Genomic DNA, 6000 nt, shown 5'->3' on the forward strand with positions numbered 1-6000 from the left:
TGGCAGTCTCGACAGGCTGCTTTGCAACGACCATTAGCCTTGGTTTCGGCAAGCGCAAACTGGGGAATTCAGCACAGAGATAACAACGGCAACATCGGCACTCACCGATAACTCCTCGCGACACACATTCCCGCCTCGGCTTCTAGATCCCGAACCCTTCTCCCCTCATTTCAACTCGGCGAAAACTGGACAAGTCAGTGCGGAGACAGCAACGGCAATGCCAACACTTACCAGTAACTCGGCACACAAGAGGCTTCGGACTTGGGGATTCTAAGCGCCTGACTTATCAGCAAGACGAGGAGAGGATCCAAGCCGGAGCGGAAACTCACCTGCCGACAAGCACAAGTCCAGCCAGCGTCAACCGCAAGATTGCCTCCGTCCACGACGACCAAGACGGCTCAAGGCCATAGACGACAACGGCGGTGGCCCTCAATCTACCACGTTTCCAACATCGACGACGAGCGGGCGGAGTAGGCAGAGAAGTGGGAGAGAGGAAGGGGGAATGATGAGAGAGACGAATTGGGTCTGGGTTTTATACCCAGTACCCGTCGGCGCTGGCGAAAGCGGCTTACGATATGTCAGGGGATCGCTCGCCGGAAAGACGCACCGCTGACAGGTGAACCTAGGAATCTCGCCACTGCCGTTAAGGCGTGGAATCTGGTTTGGAGAGCATTGCAGTCGAGTAGTGGGCAGATAGCATGTATATAAATATTTAATATGATGTTCTCGTGTGCTCAGACATGTTTTAGCATAAGGTTCCACACTCCCAGAGACCAAAGTATAAGAAAGTAGATTTGGAGGTTGGAAGGGAAATACGACATACCAAGACGACGGAGCGCCCAAGGTGCAAGCGAGTGACACCAGGGATGATGGTGCCGTCATTCCTGGGCGTTTCATGGCTGAATCCCGCGAGTTCCGCCGTTGAAAACGGGGGAATTCTGCAAGATGAATGAAATTAAGGCGGACTAGACCGTTCTGTGGAGGATCGGAGGCCGCTAGCTCGCTGGTATATGCTACCATGTGCAGTGAATGAAATCTGAAGGCAATCGGACAGCCCCCTAGCACGTAACCCCAGGAATCAGAGCGACAGCACACCTGCAGAATATCATATATTTCCGGTCCTCTTTGGGCGGGGGGGAAGGATTAGTTCGCCAGAGCGCTTACGTAAGCACGTGATCCTCAAATTTCAGCCAAATCGGAGCACTTTTAGCTATAGAACGCGGGCCAGATCTAAAATTTCCATTTTTGGTTGCCAGCGGTAGCGTGCGATCAAGTCACGTGACCGCTCGGCGGAGCCCATTTTTGAGACTTCAACTTGATTTTTCAGTGTGAAATGTGGCCTGAGTGTGAATTATAACTGACAGTCATGAAACTTAGAAGTCCTGTGCAGATTTGGGGATAATTTTGAATGAATCTAAGACAACTTAGAGACTTAAACAAATCTAAGATTTCCATTTTTTTTTTTTGTCATCAGCAATGTGATCACGTGATCACTGGCAGCAGCTTTATCTAGAGACTATAGCAGTCCCTGAATGTTCTCAAATTTTCTTTAAAAATTACTGAATACCATATTGCCACATTTCCTGCCTGTGACCTGATTATGTTTTCCATTCCTCTACATGAAAATGTTTTGGGTGTCTACAGAAGTAGCGGAGGCTTGCAATATACTCACTAATTATTATTACACTTATTTTTATAAAATAGTATTAGGCATCTTTGATAACATCCACCAGAATATCTGTGTAGACAAAGTGTCTAGAAACATGTGTACATGGTACATTACTTTGAAAGGTTACACCTTTGGGCACTTTTTGAATAAATACTTGATTTTGGAAGCGCTGATATATATGGCATCCAGATTCTTCTCGGATTCAAAAGTCTGCACAGTTTTACATCTGACACAAGTGAGACCTTAAGAAATAGTCTTCTAGAAGATGCAGGAGAGCACATATACTAGGAATTCAGAAATGTGAGAACTGACATTAGCATAGCCACCAATGTCAGATCAAGGACAATTTGATGGAATGTGTCAAAGCTTGTGTGGGGCACAGAGCACCAATGCTAGGGAGTATAGCCATGGAAATTTTAGGATATGTTACACCATAGTCTGGGAGCTGTGTGACCAAGCAACAGAAGGAAATGTCCAGGAACTGGCAAGATATTCAAAATATATCTTTCGAAACATTTCTACAGGCATTCTCAATGAGGACAAGAGGCCTGTCCAAGAAAATGGACTGAGAGAAAGTGGTACATATACTCTTGAATCTGACACTTGCCTGATGGGATCTGACCTGGGAATTCTCAGTTATAAGGAAATTGATATTCTGGGAAATAATAATTAATGGAGATCAAGATCACGTGACTCTTGATAGAAAGAGCTGAATTTTTTCATTGACCGACCAGAAAAAATCTTAGATTGAACAGCCAAAAAATGACGCTGGCACATTCCAACATAACCACTGATCTACAATTCCACTGGATTGCTGGCTGCATAGCGTTTCATCTGCAGCACCCCGCCGGAGCGGCACCAACCCTAACCCTAAATATCATATATTTGTGGTACTCCGTTGCTTCAGATGAAGGGTGGGCTCGACAGGAGGCTTACGTAATCACATGATCCTCAAATTTCAGCGAAATCGGAGCACTTTTAGCTATAGAACGTAGGCTACATCTAAAATTTCCATTTTTGGTCGTGAGCGGCAGTGGGCGATAAGGTCACGTGACCGCTCGGCGGAGCCCTGTTTTGAGACTTGACTTCAGAGTTTCAGTGTAAATTATGCTCTTGGATATTATTCAACTTATATATTGAGCTGTCTTTGGAATCAATTTCCACAGAACTTGCTCTCCTGCAGGTTTAAAAATTACCATTTTTGATAAGTGTTGGAAGGGAACATGATCACGTGGCTGCAGACAAGACACTTATTTGGAGTATTTAATTGGATTTTGCAGTGCAAATTTTACCTCTTAGAGTTATTTTGACATCATTTCTGGCAATCAATCTCATCTATGATGTTCTAGCCTAGTATTATTTATTTTGCTTATACCTAGAAAAAAAGCAGAGACCTGTAATATTTTAAACAATGATTTTTTATCAAGCACTTGTAAGGGCAACCCCGGAGGCCTGAGATCAAGGTCCTAGCAGGGGAGGATCCAAAGAGTGAATAGAAGTAAGCAAATACAAGTGAGGCTGACCTAGCAGGGGAGGATCCAAAGAGAAGAAACTCTAAGGGTCCGCCTGCTAGGTAGCGGAACTATATACTGCGCTCTTGACGCGCCAAGGTTGATCGTTGCTCCGTGCAGTATGCCTGCGCCATGTCGCAGGCCAGGTCCCAGGGGGATCGCCAGGCGGGGGCGGCGATGCGCCTGACGGAGGCGGTGATGCGATCACCGGAGTCGGAACCGAGTCGGACCGGAATCGGGATCGTCTCCGAGGGGCCGAAAGGGGAGGTTCCCCTGACATCACCCCCCCTTTGAATGCGGCGTCCCGACGCATAGACCGGAACGGAATCGAGTCGAAGGTTGCGGAGGCGATGTGCCGTGGTTTGCCAGGGTACTTACGGTAGAACTCCGCGATTTTGTCCGGGGCGAAGACGCGGTCGAAGCGGACCCACTGGTCGTGCGGCGACGCGTCGTAGCCTTTCCATCTGACGGTAATTCAGCCGTTTATACCTCACCCTTGCGTCCAAGATCTCCTCTACTTCCCACTCCGGGACTCCGTCCTCGAGGTCCGGAGGGGGCTGGTCGTAGCCGGGGCGTCCGTCGAAGGGGTCGTCTTGGGCGAGCTCAAGCTTGACGACGGGGAAGACCGGGTGGAGCTTCGAGTAGCGGAGGGAGGTCGAGCTTGTAGGCACCTTTGCTGATCTCCGCGACTATCTTGAACGGACCGAGGCGGCGGTGGGAGAACTTCTCCGAGGGGCGAGTCGTCCTGATGTCAGAGGCATCCAGCCAAACACGGTCGCCAACCTTGAACTCCGGAGACGGAGTGCGTCTCCGGTCGTAGTAGCGCTTATACTCTTCCTTGGCCTTAGTGAGCGGCCTTGGCTTCGGCAACCCCAGTGGCAATTCGGTCGCGGAACTCGTTCACAGACTCCATAGCGGAACGGGCTCCGGGTTCAAAGCCCATGCGGAAGCCGTCCCGTGTCCGTCATGAAGGGGACTTGCTGCGTGGATGAGTGGACGTGGTTGTTGTAAGCGAACTCCGCGGCCGGAATCAGCTCATCCCAGTCGTCCTGCTGATAGTTGGTGAAGATCCGCAGGTACTGCTCCAACTCCTGGTTGACGCGCTCTGTCTGACCGTCCGTTTGCGGATGATACGCGGTGGACGTGGCTGGCTTGATGCCGATTAGACGCCAGAGTTCTCGGGTGAAGTCCGCGATGAACTGTGAGCCACGGTCGGAGACGTACTTCTCCGGAGTCCCGTGATGGCGCCAGACATTCCGGTAGTAGAGGCGGGCTGCTCCTACTGCGTCGACCGTGGTATGGCACTCGGAGAAGTGGGCTCGCTTCCCAAGGGTGTCCACGACGACCATGATCGCGTCGTACCCATGGGCCTCGGGGAGCTCGACAATGAAGTCGACGGAGACGGTATGCCAGCGCTCGGGGGTGTTTCCGTCGGGTGTAGCTCTCCGTGGGGCAGTCTCCGGAGCGCCTTGGTGCGACAGCACAAGTCGCAGGTCGCGACGTACCGGCCGATATGGCGAGACATCTGAGGCCACCAGTAGTTCCGGGAGACCAACTCCAAGGTCTTGAAGCGACCGGCATGTCCGGCGACTCGAGTGTCATGGCAGAGCTCGATGATGCGCCTCCCGGAGGTCCTTGTCCTTGGGCACGACAATCTTCCCACGGAAGTGGAGAAGACCACCGGAGACGGCCCACTCGTCGGAGCGTGAGGAGCGGGGGCCTCGAGCTTGACCTTGGACCTTTAGGAGTTGCCGGGCCGCTAGTGCGACGGGCTCCTCCAGGTCAGGCTCACCGGAGAGGGCATCGCGAATGTCGCGAAGAAGTTCGGAACCGGGACCGGAAACGGAAACACCCTCGAGTGCGCGGACGTGGAAGAGTTCGGGCCGCAGAAGGACGACGTCGGAGTTGTCGGAATCGATTCCGTGGTCGGGTCTCCGAGAGAGGGCGTCAGGTCGGCCCATGTCGCGACCGGGCTTGTGGTGCAGCGTGAAGTCGAACCGGGAGAGGTAGAGGGACCAGCGGGCCTGTCTCCGGTTGAGGTGCTGCGTCTTCCTGAAGTACTCCAAATTCTTATGGTCAGTCCAAATCTCGACGGGATGCGCGGCACCCTCGAGGAAGTGTCTATACTCCTCGAGTGCGCGGATGATCGCGAGCATCTCCTTGTCGTGGATTTCGTAGTTGCGCTGGACATCATTTAAGCTTTTGGAATAGAATGCTACAGGGTGCCACTTCCCGTCCGGGGCGGATTGTGAAAGAACCCCCCCCGTCGCATAATCAGAGCTGTCCGCCTCGAGTCGGAAAGGCCGTGCGTCGTCCGGAATCGCCAGGACCGGTTCCGAGGTGACCGCGTCCTTGATCGCTTGGAACGCGGAGGCCTCCGCGTCGCCCCAAGTCCATTGCTGGTCCTTCTTGGTGAGCGCAAAGAGAGGACGCGAGGGCCGAGAAGTCGCGAATGAACCTGCGGTAGAAATTAGCGAACCCAAGGAACTGCTGAACATCCTTCTTGTTTTCCGGAGTCGGCCAGGCGGAGACGCCTGCGACCTTGACGGGGTCCATTTCGACGTGGTTGTGGGAGATGATGACTCCGAGGTATTCGATTGACGATTTTTCAAGTCGCACTTCTCCGCTCGGAGGTACAACTTATGCTCTCGGAGTCGGCGCAAGACCTCCTGGACGATCTGTCGGTGTTTCCGGAGGTCGGAATGGGCGATCAGGATGTCGTCCAGGTAGATCATGACGTCTCCGGAAAGGATGAGGTCCTGGAAAATGTCATTCATCATCGTTTGGAACGTCGCGGGAGAGTTTGTCAGGCCGAAGTAC

The sequence above is a fragment of the Mycena indigotica genome (assembly GCF_014461135.1).
Source record: "Mycena indigotica strain 171206Taipei chromosome Unknown Mind.scaff0009, whole genome shotgun sequence".
Classification (NCBI taxonomy): Eukaryota; Fungi; Basidiomycota; class Agaricomycetes; order Agaricales; family Mycenaceae; genus Mycena; species Mycena indigotica.